This window comes from Oncorhynchus kisutch, linkage group LG4 (assembly GCF_002021735.2).
Source record: "Oncorhynchus kisutch isolate 150728-3 linkage group LG4, Okis_V2, whole genome shotgun sequence".
Classification (NCBI taxonomy): Eukaryota; Metazoa; Chordata; class Actinopteri; order Salmoniformes; family Salmonidae; genus Oncorhynchus; species Oncorhynchus kisutch.
In genome coordinates this window covers 45,117,469-45,133,733 of record NC_034177.2, presented here as the reverse complement: position 1 = coordinate 45,133,733, position 16,265 = coordinate 45,117,469, and the positions used below count along the sequence as shown (strand labels likewise).

The window sequence follows — 16,265 nt, the reverse complement described above, 5'->3', positions numbered from 1 at the left end:
ATTCTACATAAACACAATTTACCCCTTAAAATTGAAAAAAGTGGAAATTATAAACAGGACAGATTTTTATAGTTTCATACAGAATGTTCCACTCTGTTATGGAAGGAAAAAAAGCATTTGTATCTATTTATGCTCCTAACTCATATGACAAAAATGTTCTCCCTTCTGGAACCAGAAGCTTGCTCAATTTATCTGATTCTAAGCTTATTATTAGAACTGACATGGATGCCATTATTGATTTGGGGAACAGTGGGTTAACTGCCTTGCTCAGTGGCAGAATGACAGATTTTTCCCTTGTTAATCCAGCAACCTTTTGGTCAGCCCCCTGCACCTCTCTGATTCAGAGGGGTTGCGTTAAATGCTGGACAACACATTTCAGTTGAATATATTCAGTTTGTCAACTGACTACTGTAGGTATCCGCCTTTCCCTTTCCCTGATTCTGAGCTAGATAGATCTGGACCTTCTCATAGCTCATCACGAGTGAATGCTTCCAAACAATTTCTTAAAGATCTTAATCTTAATAACTGTTGGCGATTTCATAATCCCACAACTAAGGACTATACATGCTTTTCTGCTAGATTTAAGACTTTCTCGAGAATTGACTATGCTTTAACATTTACTGATATTTCATGTTACATGGAATATATTAAAACATTACCGGTCATTCTATCTGATCATAATCCCATTCTTTGTCAATTTTCAAATCTTCCCAATGAAAAGCGTGGACTGAGATGGAGATTTAATAATACTTTACATACATAACTGTTTAAATTTAAAATACTTTTTTGAAATAAATTATCTCTCAGTGGAGGACTCAATTACTCCAGAGTGGCTCAGTGGTCTAAACTACAGCATCTGTGCTAGAGGCGTCACTACAGACCCTGGTTTGATTCCAGGCTGTATCACAACCGGACGTGATTGGGAGTCCCATAGGGCGCCGCACAATTGGCCCAGCGTCGCCCGGGTTAGCATTTGGCCGGGGTAGGCCATCATTATAAATAAGAATTTGTTCTCAACTTACTTGCCTAGTTAAATAAATAAAATGATGGTATGGTTAACTGCAAAAGGTTTCATAAAAGGTAACACTAGACCTTTTTCCTCTAATTTACAGAAATGAAGACTTCAGAAGATCTGTGAATTTGAAAATAATTGTAAAACGCTGGAATACTTGCTTAAAGACAACTATTCAACAGAGAGAAATTGAGCTAAAAGCAAGTAGACTGGAACTTAATGACCTGTTGCAATGTAGAACAGAATTCATTTCTGCAGAGGGTGCGACAAATATAACATTTTCAAGGGAGTAGGTCTAGCCAGCTATTGGCACTGTAGCTTAAACATGCTGGAACAAGATCATCAGAAATAAATATCTGATCCACAGAAATAAATGCAACTTTTAGAGCATATTATTTTGATTTATACAGTTCCTCACATAGCTTTGATACTTCTGCTTGTCGGCAGTTCTTGGAGAACCTTATGTTGACCAAACTTTCTCAGGAAGGAACCTGTCACTTTATGTGAGCTGAAAGCTGTTCTTTTAAATATGAAGAAAGCGAAAGCGCCTGGTTTTGATGGAATACCTCCTTAACTCATTCTCAATTTTTGGGATGAGTGCAGCTATTATATCCCTAATCCCTAAGAAAGGAAAGGACCTCACAGATTGTGGTAATTATCGGCCAATCAGTTTAATCGTAACAGAACATGAAGATGTATGCCAAAGTTCTAACCATGCGCCTAGAGAAAGTTATGAACAAGCTCATGCATCCTGACCTAACAGGGTTTATTAAAAGTTAAATATAATCGAAAATGTAATCTACGTAATCCCCCAAAAGTAGTTATTTGTCATGAGGGCCATTAACAATAACTAGTAATGCTGCATACTCAAAGGTTAAAATATTACCTTTCTTGTAAAAATAGTATGATATGAAGAAAATTATATGAAGAAAATATGAAATATTTATTATGTATTAAGAATAAGGCTTGAAATTACTTACAGTATATGCTTTCTAAATGTAGTAACGGATAACTATAAGATTTCACCTTCCTTATAACTGTAAAATGCAAATATTTGTATGTTTATTTTCTAGAAGTCTCTCTTGATCAAAACGTCTACCCCCATCACTGTGAACGTCTCACAGAGCTCTAGATTTCACATCCTACGTCATACAGGCTCAGAAAATATACCGGTACTAGAACCACGCAGATCCCCTAAACAGGGGACTTTACATCTTAGAGGTTCTTCCGGCAGCCGATAACATGCACTGCCTGTTTCATGTGATTGCTGAGGCTTCCAACCTGGATACCCCATATGTGTTATCATTAGATGCAGAAAAGACCTTTTCTGTAGTTTAGACCATTGACACAAGGTATGTTGAACAGTATAAAAAGCAGTTTGCAAGTTCTGGAAAGCTTTTGTAAGAGACGAGGCACAATAGTAAAAAGTCTCATCAGTATAAAAATGATGTTGCGCATTTAGGATATTTTTGTCTAAATCATTTATATAAATAGTGAATAAGAGAGGACCAAGTACAGAGTCTTGGGGCACACCATTAAAGACAGACAATTTAACAGACATAAACCCATCAAATTGAGTGCACTGAGTTCTATCAGATAGATAGTTAGCAAACCATGCAACTGCATGCTCTGAAAGACCTACACTTGATAATCTCTACCTTAGTATAGCATAATCAACTGTATCAAAAGCCTTAGAGAGATCAATAAAAAGTGAGACACAGTGCTGTTTTTTTGTCAAGGGCTTCAGTGCTATCATTTAAAACCTTCATGGCTGCTGTAATTGTGCTATGCTTCTTCCTGAACCCCGATTGGTACATTGATAAAATAAAGTTAGTAAATAAAAACAATTTTAGCTGTTCACTCACAAGGGTTTCAAGTATTTTCACCAGGGGTAACAGCTTTGAGATTGGCCTATCATTATTTAAAAGAGTTGCATCTCCCCCTTTTAAAAGTGGTAGGACAAATGCTGATTTCCAGAATTTCATTACATTCCAGGGTTAGATTGAACAGATATGTAAGTGGTTCAGCTATGAAATCAGTTGCCAGATTTAAAAAGCAGGGATCCAAAAGATCAGGACCTGCAGGCTTTCTCTGATCTAAGGATTCCAGGGCTTTATGTACCACCTGCACTGAGAATGGCAAAAAGCTAAAAGTTTGACCAGCTCTCACTGGCTCATCCACACAGGGTTGTACAGAGACAGGGGACACTGAATCAAACAGCCTACCAGATGATACAAAGTGCTCATTGAAACAATTCAGCATTTCTGTTTTGTCATATACAGCAACAGAGTCCGTCAAAACACCTGACATTAATTAATTAACATTACTGTTACCAGACATAGACTTAATAGCCTTCCAAAACTTTCTAGGGTCATTCAGGTTATCAGTGGTAACAGACATAAAATATTCAGACTCTGCCTTCCTGAGAAGAAAAGAACACTTGTTTCTTAACTGCCTAAAAATAAGCCAATCAGCATCAGAACATGATTTCCTTGCCTTAGCCCAGGCTAGATTACAGTCGTGAATAATACAAGACAGCTCAGAAGAAAACCATGGATTATCCCGCCCTTTAACCCTGAACCTGCAGAATGGGGCATGTTTGTTTACTATTTGGAAAAAAACATAATGAAAGAATTTCCAGGCAGTTTCCACATCAGGGATAAACTCAATCTTGCTCCAGTCAAAATAAAACAATCAGGAAAGAAAGCCTGCTCATTAAAACACTTCAAATTTCTCTTACGAATAAAATGTGGTTTTGTCTTAGGAACCCTACTATTTCTAACAGCAACAACAGCACAATGGTCACTTAAATCATTACAGAAAACACCAACCGCAGAATATTTATGTGGAACATTTGTCAATATCAAATCAATCAGGGTAGATTTATCTGGGCATTTAAGATTTGGGCGAGTGGGTGAGTTAATCAACTGGGTAAGATTCATAGAATTACAAAACATTTTTAAATCATCAGACACCAGCTTTAACCAATACCAGTTGAGATCACCAATCAAGATCATTTCAAGTTTAGACATAAGGTGTGTCAAAGAAGAAAATGCATCACAGAGAGCATAGGGGGGGGGGGGTTCTATAACAGCCAATCACAGTTATAGAGAGCAGAGGGGGGTCTATAACAGCCAATCACAGTTATAGAGAAACCATTTGAAACCTCAATATTCAATGCAAGAAATTCCAACTGTTTACAAATAGTTTCAGACTTTGCCGCACTTACAGGGAATTTAGTTTTTACATATATAGCCACACCCCCACCTTTCTTAATTCGATCAGTGCGATAAACATTGTAACCACTTATACAAATATCCTTATCAAAAACAGACTTGCTGAGCCAGGTTTCAGAAAACACAATTACATCAGCATCAGTTGATTTAGCCCAAATCCTAACCCCATCCATTTTTGACAACAGGCAGCATACATTTAAATGAAAAATACCAAAACCAGATCTTGATTTAAAATCAGAGGGGGTTTGGAGACATTGCACATCAGGGCCAGGGTTAGGTTGCACGTTACCTGATATCAACAAAAGAAGAATAACTAGGAACCTCGGTTTTAATAACTTTGCACGGCTTCTCTTTTTTAAGAGACCTACTGCAAGCGAATTCTACAAGTGAGTTTCCAGACAATACAAAACAGTCATTTAAAACCATTAGACTTAGGTAGTGACACAATTTTGTACTGTTCACATCATGCCACAAATACATCGGCACTTGGACGAGTGGACCGAGTGAAAAAGAGCGAGTTCCTGCAGACAAAATGTCTAATGGACGGGAGAGCACATTGTCAGATGTTTTCACCCAGCGACAATGTTTGTTTTCTCCAGAGTTCAGTAAAGTCAGTGCACAAAGCAATATCACGAAAATTGTAATTTTCTCTGACAAATGTAAAAATAGAGGCCAACGAAGGTAAGGGGAGAGAGGGACAGCGTGTATGTATGAGTCTGAATGTGAGTATTTGCGAGTGTGAGTAGATTGGGTGTTGAGGTCGATTGAAAGAACGGGTTGGGAATTGTTGAGCTGCCACTGACAGCCAGGCAAAGAGCAAAAAGGAGCCTCTTGGACGAGACACTCCGCGGATGAAGAAGGAACTCAGGCCAGCAAGAGATAGATTTACTTTGGTAAACTTCAAGTAATGAAGTGCCGAGTTGAGAGAGACCCGTGATCTTTACACCAGCAAAAACAACAGTTTGCACTACACAACAAGGAAGTTACTCAACCGTAAATGAATAGGTTATTAGTAGGTTAAAATGTACTAGTCACAGACAAACGACTTAACATGCTGACATCTTGGATTTGCTGCATCAGTCGGGTTTTAGACCCCACCATCTTCCTCTTGAGCTTTCCGGATCTCGTTGTTGGTCACAGCCTGCAGCAGCATTTCAGTCTTTTCTCCAACGGGACAGTACTGGATATTCAAGGAAGCCAGCTAAGAGGACTCATTTTCTGCCATCCTACTCCCCTGCCAAATGGCTGAGATTGTCTCCTGTGACAATTCCTTGTCAACCACCTACAAATGCCCCTCCAGAGTCACAGGCAGTTGTGACAGTGTCTGCATCAGCATTAGTTTGTCATGGCCTATACTTTGTTAAATAAAAATTCTGCTAGCTCTCCCACCCATCTGTGCCCATTGGCATTCAGTTTAGCAGTGCTCATAACATAAATCAAGGGGTTATTCAAATCAAATGTATTTATATAGCCCTTCTTACATCAACTGATATATCAAAGTGCTGTACAGAAACCCAGCCTAAAACACCAAACATCAAGCAATGCAGGTGTAGAAGCACGGTGGCTAGGAAAAACTCCCTAGAAAGGCCAAAACCTAGGAAGAAACCTAGAGAGGAACCAGGCTATGAGGGGTGGCCAGTCCTCTTCTGGCTGTGCCGGGTGGAGATTATAACAGAACATGGCCAAGATGTTCAAATGTTCATAAATGACCAGCATGGTCAAATAATAATAATCAGAGTAGTTGTCGAGGGTGCAACAAGTCAGCACCTCAGGAGTAAATGTCAGTTGGCTTTTCATAGCCAATCATTGAGAGTATCTCTACTGCTCCTGCTGTCTCTAGAGAGTTGAAAACAGCAGGTCTGGGACGGGTCAGGTTTCCATAGCCGCAGACAGAACAGTTGAAACTGGAGCAGCAGCACGGCCAGGTGGACTGGGGACAGCAAGGAGTCATCATGCTCCTGAGGCATGGTCCTAGGGCTCAGGTCCTCCGAGAGAGAGAAAGAAAGAGAGAATTAGAGAGAGCATACTTAAATTCACACAGGACCCTGAATAAGACAGGAGAAATACTCCAGATATAACAGACTGACCCTAGCCCCCGACACATAAACAACTGCAGCATAAATACTGGAGGCTGAGACAGGAGGGGTCAGGAGACACTGTGGCCCCGTCCGATGATACCCCCGGACAGGGCCAAACAGGCAGGATATAACCCCACCCACTTTGCCAAAGCACAGCCCCCACACCACTAGAGGGATATCTTCAACCACCAACTTACCATCCTGAGACAAGGCCGGGTAGGGGAGGGTTAAAACATTCTCCAGATTTTCTGCAGGCAGCCCATTTTAAATCCTTTCTTCACTCTTCACTTTCTTGAATGCAAGTGATAGTCTTTCTCTGCTGTGGTGAGAGTTCTTGAGCCATAGCCTATTGCTCATAACTTCCCTTCCTGCTCTTGGTAGAACACAGCTCCCAAACCTTCACCAGACGCATCTGTGTGAAGGACAAATGGAAGTTCAAATTCTGAAATGGTAATTGGTGGGCTGCTGAGTAGGTCTATGGGCCGCTTTATGGTTTGTAGATGTTCGGCTGTCCAGTTCACCAGTGCTGTTGATGGGAGTTGGCCTATGTTTGAATGTTTGTTTCGTTTTGGATTTCCTCTTGACAGCTGGGAGTGGCAGGTCACCTGTTTTTGGTGGTTTTGGAGCAGTTCATACAACGCTTTGGCAATTCTGGAAAAGTCCTGGATGTATGATCTCTAGTAACCCACAAAACCCAATAGCTACAAACCTGTTGGATGCATTTGCAGTTTGCTTTCCTTGTGTTTCAGATTATTTTGTGCCCAATATAAGTTTTGGTAAATAATGTATTGTGTCATTTTGCAGTCACTTTTATTGTAAATAAGAATAAAATATGTTTCTAAATACTTCTACATTAATATGGATGCTACCATGATTACATGTAATCCCGAATAAATATAATAATGAGTGAGAAAGTTAGAGGATGAAAGATCATACCCCCAAGACATGCTAATTTATTGGTTGGAACCCTGTGGTCCTAGACACCTCCTTAATTTCCTTTGACTGTCTCTCCTTTTGTGTTTTCTCTCCGCCATTAACCATTGCATCAATATTATCTTTCAAGTTAAACGGTATTGAGAAGCCTTGATCCTCTGATTTCCATCAATGCAGAGAAGCCTTAACCGTATGTTGATATACTCAAACAGTTCATCACAGTCATTTGTCTGTGGAATGCTGTCTCCCTTTCAACTAAAGGTGCCACTGCTCACAGCTTCCAGTTCATTTAACTGTGGTATTATTTATTTCTTCCCAAACAAGTGTCTTATGTGCAGAAATTATTGTGGACAATTACTTGAAACTTCACATCGTAGGTCTACACGTAGATGAGTTCTGTCCTGCTGTTGATCGCTGTGCTGAAGTTGTAGCAGACTGGTTGTCTCCTCACTCCATTGTAGCAATCCCGGATGAGCCCCCACATTGTCTGGAGCCTGAAATTAATTGACAGGAAAGCAGGATCTGATGTAGTGTCTTTTACTGCATCAGCTTCATGAGTTGTCCATACAGATTCATTTCATAGGGTTCAACAATTCATTAGAACAAATAACACAACATGGCAAAGAGCTAACTGAGTAAATAGACAAACTGGAATACAGGTATCTAGGCTAGCTAGCCATAAAGAAAACAACTTCATTTGCAATGGTAGCTAGGAACCTAAAAGATTTGCTAAATGTAGCAACAAACTCCAAAATACAGATCTGCCACCTCTCACACAGTGGTGATTTTAGCATGTAAATCTTGGTGGGGAAAACTCAATAATGTTTTTAGATGAATGCAAGTAAAGCCACTACACAGCACTAAACAATACTGTAATGAAACAGCAGGGAGCAGGTCTCGAACCCTCGACCTTTGAGCCCGAGTTCCGGCGCGCTATCGACTGTGCCGCAAAAGCATGCTCGTGCGGCAGAGTCGATTTCCGCACTTATAAACCGAGGGTCGTTACACTACTTCCTCCTTTCAAAGAGCGCGTCCTCGCGACTCTACATCTTACAGGAACGCGCTCAACGGCCAATCCCACTTCCGACACCAATGTAATGAAACAGCAGGGAGCAGGTCTCGAACCCTCGACCTTCGAGCCCGAGGTCCGACACGCTATCGACTGTGCTGCAAAAGCATGCTCGTGCTGCAGAGTCGATTTCCGCGCTTATAAACCCAGGGTTAAAATACATTAATTGCACTATAACGGTGACAAACAGTGCACATAAACTGTTAAGGCCTACATAAAGCTGTCCCAACAGCAAACATTATTTTTTTTGCACCATGGAATAAATACTTACCACTGCTTCACCCGGCTATCAGCGGAGACTTGTCTGGCAGAGAAACAGTTCATTCAGCCTCATTTACTGCATTAAAAAAACATAGCTGATATGGCTGACTTGCTTAAAACAAATGTGTTCTCTACTGACAATTGAGATGTACGAACTATGGAATAAGGGGAGGACGAGCTGATAAGAGTCAATCCGTAATTTCGATTAAGACATTAATGAGCGAGCTAGGACAGACTTAGTAAATATAAATATTTGTTGAGTACTTGTATAATGTACAGCAACAGAATTCAGAACATGGGCCATTCTTACAGTATTCTCCCTCTACACCGAGTCAGAACCATAGGATAAATAAACAAGGCATATAAGCACACAATGAAAGCTCTTACAATATTTGATGATGACATTTCTCTACAACAGGCTATAGGCTAAATGTGCACCACCAAGCCAGAACAGTAGGCTAATTTATGAGGGAAATTATTAAGGTGAGGCACATGGGCAACTAACGGCTTGCTTCACAACATACATTTAGTATTACTTTCTTAACTAAAGTATATATATCTTCCTGGCATATTATGTCATATTTGCAGCAGCATGCAACACATTTTTGGACTATTTTCTGTGCTCACTTGAACAGGAAGAACTGAGCTAGGCTGAAAAAAATGAATTTTTTGGAGCTGCCTTACTCAAGAAAGCCATAAAGAGACCATGATTGTATGCAGCTTTATTAACTGAATGATAATTTTTTACATTTTTTTACAATGTTTGCAAACTAATATGTGACACGTATAAATGCCATAATAACATGCAAACATGGGATTTTTTATATTTTTTACTCTAAACAGGTGGGGCTCAAAACATGTAGGGCTCTGCCTCACCGTCCCTGAATGACGGGTCGCCACTGCTTTCATGCATTGGCTGTGAGACACGTATTTTACTCTCATTTCACCCTCACATGCCACACTTCATGCATTAAAAAGTACTGCTTTTTGGGCTCCCGAGTGGCGCAGTAGTCTAAGGCACTGCATCGCACTACAGCCTGGGGTTCGATCCATGACCGGAAGTCCCATACGACGGCGCACAATTGGCCCTGTGTCGTCTGGGTTAGAGGAGGGTTTGGCAGGCGGGGCTTTACATGGCTCATCATGGTCTAGCGACTCCTTGTGGCGGACCAGGCTACTGCAGGCTGACTTTGATCGTCAGTTGAGAGGTGTTTCCTCCGACACATTGGTACAGCTGGTTTCCGGGTTAAGCGGGCGGGTGTTAAGAAGCAGGGCTTGGCGGGTCATGTTGGTCAGCGCATGACTCAAACTTCACCTCTCCCGAGCTTGTTGGGGAGTTGCAATGACGAGACAAGTTCAGAATCACGAAATTGGGGAGAAAAATGTGGTTTAAAAAAAGTACTGCTCTTATTTTTCTAATTAGTCCAATTGTATAGTCAGTGTGTTCACTTTTCAACTGTATCTCCAGTTTCAACTGTGCGTCACGAGTATTCTTTGGGATAGGGGGCAACTTCTTTGGGATAGGGGTGGTATTTTGACGTCCGGATGAAAAGCGTGTCCAAAGTAAACTGCCTGCTACTCAGGCCCAGAAGCTAAGATATGCATATTATTAGTAGATTTGGATAGAAAATACTCAAAAGTTTCTAAAACTGTTTGAATCATGTCCGTGAGTATAACATAACTTATTTGGCAGGCGAACCCCGGAGGACAAACCATTCAGAATTTTGTTTTTTGAGGTAAATCTCTTTTCAATTTTTTTCATTGGGATTCCAGATTTCTAAGCGACTTTCTTGCAGTTCCTATCACTTCCACTGGATGTCAACCGTCTTTAGAAATTGGCTGAGGTTTTTCCTTTGAGAAATGAATAAGTAGCACTGTTCAGAACGAGGGTAGAGGGAAGTCTAATCTTTGTTAGAGGCGTGTGACCTGAAAACTCGCTACACTTTGTTTTCCTCCGGTATTGAACACAGTATATCCCGTGTTAAATTGTATCGATTATTTACGTAAAAAAATACCTAAAGTTGTATTAGGAAAGTAGTTTGAAATGTTTGGACAAGGCTTACAGGTAACTTATGAGATATTTTGTAGTCATGTTGCGCGAGTTGGAACCTGTGTTTTTCTGGATCAAACGCGCCAAATAAATTGACATTTTGGATATATATCGAAGGAATTAATCGAACAAAAGGACCATTTGTGATATTTATGGGACATATTGGAGTGCCAACATAAGAAGCTCGTCAAAGGTAAGGCATGAATTATATCTTTATTTCTGCGTTTTGTGTCGTGCCTGGAGGGTTGAAATATGATGGTCTGTGTTTGTTTTCTGGGGTGCTGTCCTCCGATAATAGCATCGTTTGCTTTCGCCGTAAAGCCTTTTTGAAATCTGACATGTTGGCTGGATTCACAACAACTGTAGCTCCAATTTAGTGTATTGCATGTGTGATTTCATGAAAGTTTAATTTTTATAGTAATTTATTTGAATTTGGCACTCTGCATTTTCACTGGATTTTGGCCAGGTGGGACGCTAATGTCCCACCTATCCCAGAGAGGTTTTAAACATGCATCTCTCTCATATAGAATAAGGAATCACATTGGCTCTATTTGTGGTATTTCTATCTGCAACTTTCGAGAATATTTTCAAACATGGGTATGTCCTGCCACAGAACTGTGAACCGCGGCACATTGAAGCAAATTATTTGTCTAGGTATGTAAGGGATCAATGGGATTGGATGCGCTTTTTAAAGAAACAGTCCTCAAGGTTAAAGTGGAGCAGACGCAGCTGAATGGAGAGAGAGAATGTTCTTCTCTGAGTTTATAAAACTGTAGAAAGAGGAGCATGGTAGCACTGTTGTCTTGTATAATGTTGTCAACAAATTAGGTTGCTGTTACTCCCGTCCCAAATGCAGAATGTTGCCTTTTGACATCGTGCTAAAGTCGATTTAATCCACACTTGAATTAGCCTGGTCCCCTCGTTTCGTGTTTGGCATTGAGCCTAAACTATAGGGGGCTGTGACAACGAAAAGGCAACAGACAGTCCTACAGTGGGGTTTGAAATGATGGACACCCTTGATAAAAATGAGGAAAAACTACTCAATATATAATACATTATTCAAATACTGAGCTACTGTATATTGTATGCTAACAAAAATAAGGAATTTATATTCCTTTGCTCAATTGCTCAGAGAAAGAAAGTAATATATTTCTGAAAAAGGTAGGGGTCAAAATGTATAGCTCTGATTTCAATACCTCACCTTCCAAGGATAATGGCACTGAGCCTTTTTCTAAAATGTTTTATAAATCGGGGAACACATTGGGAGGGATCTTAGACAATTCCTCCATACAGAATCCTTCCAGATCCTTAATATAATTTGTTAGCGCTTATGGACTGCCCTCTTCAGTTCAAACCACAGTTAACCATTTTATTCAGTCAACTTCGGCAACATACTATGAGGAGTCGCACTCTCACGACTTCGGTTAAAGAACTACAATCCCTCCCGACAAGGCCAATAAAATCTACTCCCCGCTATAAGCCACAGGTGATAAGCGTGAGTCTCGGATTCATTCCTTTAATTTTTCCGCTCTTCACCTCAGTGTGAACAGGAACGAACGATTCACGCTACTAAAACAAACAATTACATAATGTGACTGTCTTACGTTGCGGCAACTAAACTGTCCCATTGTGGTGGAATGACTAAGCCAGGTTTGGTGTCGAGATCATGCCCCCATTCATGCAGACATCTTTCTCTGAAAGATACTCACAATCTATGTGTAGTTTGTCTCGGCTTGGAGCATGATCAGGCGGCCCTCGCTCGAATCTGTTTGTGTGCACATTGCCACGTACTGTGTACAACCTCCCCTCGATCCCTGGTAGCATTATTGAGGAAGCTTGCGATTAACAATGGCAACATTCCGTTCCCAGTTGCCGATACTCGGCTGGGACTGAGGTGCAGGAAGCGGAGATGGATTGGGTGATTGGTGCAAATGTCTTGTCTGTGTGGGGTATGCGATGGCTGCCTGCACCCAACCTGGCTCCTGTGCACTCTGTCGCCGGTTACAGGAGGCTACTCGAAGAGAGAGGGTGGCCAGGTTCGTTAGGTACTGAACCTGGGAGGAGAGGCAAGCACCGCTTGACACTCTTCCCAGACTTGTTGATGAAGGGTCCGGTCCCACCTCGATGATCCGGTCCTACATGAACTTTTCGAGACCAGGCTAGCTAAACCAATGCTACATAGCGTGCTAGCCAGGTTGGCTAACTCTCTGAGGTGAGCTAGCTATTACTAGCTATTTCTGCATCCCCACGGTAGAGTTGCTGGGGTAGCTCTCTTGTTTAGTACTATACGTATCTTTGTCCCCGCTGGGAACAGATGCTCTGGCATACCAGTGGCCTCGAACACTCCTTTACGTGATTCCGCCAGTGGTTCTAATTCAGCCCACGTTGAATTGGGTGCGCCGGGAGGGCTTACCATTGATTCTTGTGGCTCCCCATTGGCCCAGGCAGCCTTTGTTTGTGGTGATCATCTACCTTTTAAGCGGGGACCCGTGGAAACTCCCACTGCACCCACATGGGACTTGACACTGGTTTTGGAAGCACTGTATGTGGCCCCCTTTGACCCTCGGGAGTCGATGGATCTGAAGATCCTCTCTTACAGAACCTCCCTGCTCATGGCTTTGGCCTCAACTAAATGCGTTGGGGACTTCTGTACACTCTTCCTGTACTCTTAAGGTGACGTTGCGTCCAAAAGTGGCCTTTGCCCCGAAAGTCATGGCTATGTCCTACAGGTCCTTAGCTTTTTGAGCTATTCGGTTTTGTGACCAACTTTTTGTCTAATCCAGGTCGCGGCAGTGTGCTCTCTAAGCAGCGTCTCTCCCACTGGAGTGTAAAGGGTATGCCTCTGGCATATAGCAGCAAGGAGCAAAGGTTACCTAGCGGTGTACGCACCCACTCCACTAGGGGTCTGGCATCGTCTTGGGTGTCGTTTAAAGGGTTGACTGTAGGAGATATTTGTGCTGCGGCGAGTTGGGCCTCACCACACACTACTCCCAGTGTAGCACACAGTGTAGGGGGAAGGGGGAACGTCACTAGGCAACACATTGTGTGCATAATACCCAGGCTGCTTCATCTGGTGGGGTCAGGTCTGGGTGGTCTTCCATTGTCCAGTTCATTTAGTACCCATTGGGGTTGGCTTGGCGCGTGATTATATTTCCCCATAGCATGTGTACCGAAGTTGACTGACAAAGGGAAAGTAATGTTATGACTATAACTAATGTTCCCTGAAGGAGGGAAACAAGGTACAACACCTGTCTGGCCCCACTCCGTCCATACCTGGGCTCTTTGAAGTGCGGTATTAAATTGAAGGAATGAATCCGAGCCTCAATCTTATCATACAGCAAGCCATGGATTTCATTTGTAGATCCTTCAACCTAAGTCGTAAGAGTGCAACTCCCAATAGTAGGTTTTGTGTCCCTCCTTCAGAGAACAATAGTTAGTCATAATGTTACTTTTTCAATGGGTTTCAAGTCCGGAGACTGAGATGGCCATTGCAAAATGTTGATTTTATGGCCAATTAACCATTTCTTTGTGGATTGTGATGTATGCTTGGGATTATTGTCTTGCCTCCTGGCAGAGGCAACCAGGTTTATGGCTAAAATATCCTGGTACTGGGTGAAGTTCATGTTTCCATTGACCTTAACAAGGGCCCCAGGACCAGTGGAAGCAAAATAGCCCCATAACATCAAAGACCTGATATACTGATTGTGTCTTTGAAAATGAATTTGAGGCTATGTATTTTTGCAGCCATTTATGGACAGTGTTGGATATTAAATGTCCAGACCTCAAATATCAGTTTATGACATTTTTGTTTTGTGCACTTCCTAGGCAGAGATGGTAGGGGGACTCACAACTCATAAACACATTACATTTTGTCTATATAGAATAAGATGATGGCAAGGATCTTCAACTAATACTAATACTAGTACTTTGTTGAAGCACCTTTGGCAGCAATTCCATCCTCAAGTCTTCTTGGGTATGACGCTACAAGCTTGGCACAACTGTATTTGGGGAGTTTCTCCCATTCTTCTCTGCAGATCCTCTCGAGCTCTGTCAGGTTGGATGGGGAGTGTTCCTGCACAGCTATTTTCTGGACTCTACAGAGATGTTCAGTTCCACTCAAGGACATTCAGAGACTTGTCCCGAATCAACTCCTGCATTGTCTTGCCTGTGTGCTTAGGGTCGTTGTCCTGTTGGAAGGTGAACATTTGCCCCAGTCTGAGGTCCTGAGTGCTCTGGAGCAGGTTTTCATCAAGGACCTCTCTGTACATTGATCCATTCATCTTTGCCTCCATCCTGACTAGTCTCCCAGTCCCTATCGCTGAAAAACATCCCCACAGAATGATGCTGCCACCACCATGCTTCACCGTAGGGATGGTGCCAGGTTTCCTCCAGAGGTGACACTTGGCATTCAATCCAAAGAATCTTGGTTTCATCAGACCAGCGAATCTTGTTTCTTGTCTTTAGGTGCCTTTTGGTAAACTCCAAGCGGGCAGTCATGTGCCTTTTACTGAGGAGTGGCTTCCGTCTGAGCATTCTACCATAAAGGCCTGATTGGTGAAGTGCTGCAAAGATGGTTGTCCTTCTGGACGGTTCTCCTATTTCAACAGAAGAACTCTGGAGCTCTGTCAGAGTGACCATCGGGTTCCTGGTCACCTCCCTGACCAAAGCCCTTCTCCCCCGTTTTCTCAGTTTGGCCACGCTGACAGCTCTAGGAAGAATCTTGGTGGTTCTAAACTTCTCCCATATAAGAATGATGGAGGCCACGGTGTTCTTGGGTACCCTCAATGCTTCAGAAAATGTTTGGCACCTTTCCCCAGATCTGTGCCTCGACACAATCCTGTCTCAGAGCTCTACGGACAATTTCTTCGACCTCATTGCTTGTTTTTTTGCTCTGGCATTCTCTGTCAACTGTGGGACCTTATATAGACAGGTGTGTGCCTTTCCAAATTGAATTTACCACAGTTGGACTCCAAGTTGTAGAAACATTTCAAGGATGATCAATGAAAACAGGATGCACCTGAGCTAAAAGCATAGCAAAGGGTCTGAATATTTATGTAAATAAGTTATTTCTGTTTTAAATTTGTAATCAATTTGCTAACATTTCTAAAAACCTGTTCGCTTCGTCATTATGGGGTATTGTGTGTAGATTGAGGGAAAAGATATTATTTGATCAATTTTAGAATAAGGCTGTAACATAATAATGTGGAAAAACACACACACATACACACACACACACACACAAAATCACACAAACAGTGTATACTTTCCGAATACACTGTGTGTGTGTGTGTGTGTGTGTGTGTGTGTGTGTGTGTGTGTGTGTGTGTGTGTGTGTGTTTATTTATTTATTGGTCATAGTCCTAAGCCATGTCAAAATAGGTAGAATTGCAGAAAATTTGCTTTAAAACATTTTCCTGGTGGAGGACCCCCAAACCCCACATCTAGGGCTTGTGTCAGGGTGCAATGATTTTCAAGATGGAAAACCTCACTCCAAGCTTTCTTTGAAAGTTGGCAGCCAAGAAAATAGCACTTACATATAAAATTGCATTTGGATATGAATTTCATAACCTGTTAGATATGTTATGAATTCGTTATCAATAAGCCTCTTAACTGTAAACATGTTATA

General features: G+C 41.8%; 1 protein-coding gene across 2 annotated transcripts in view; it reads left to right on the top strand.

Moving 5' to 3' along the window:
- LOC109889591 (spondin-1-like) overlaps positions 1-16,265 on the top strand; it is a 134,456-nt gene that overhangs the window by 34,614 nt on the left and 83,577 nt on the right. The window lies entirely within an intron of this gene.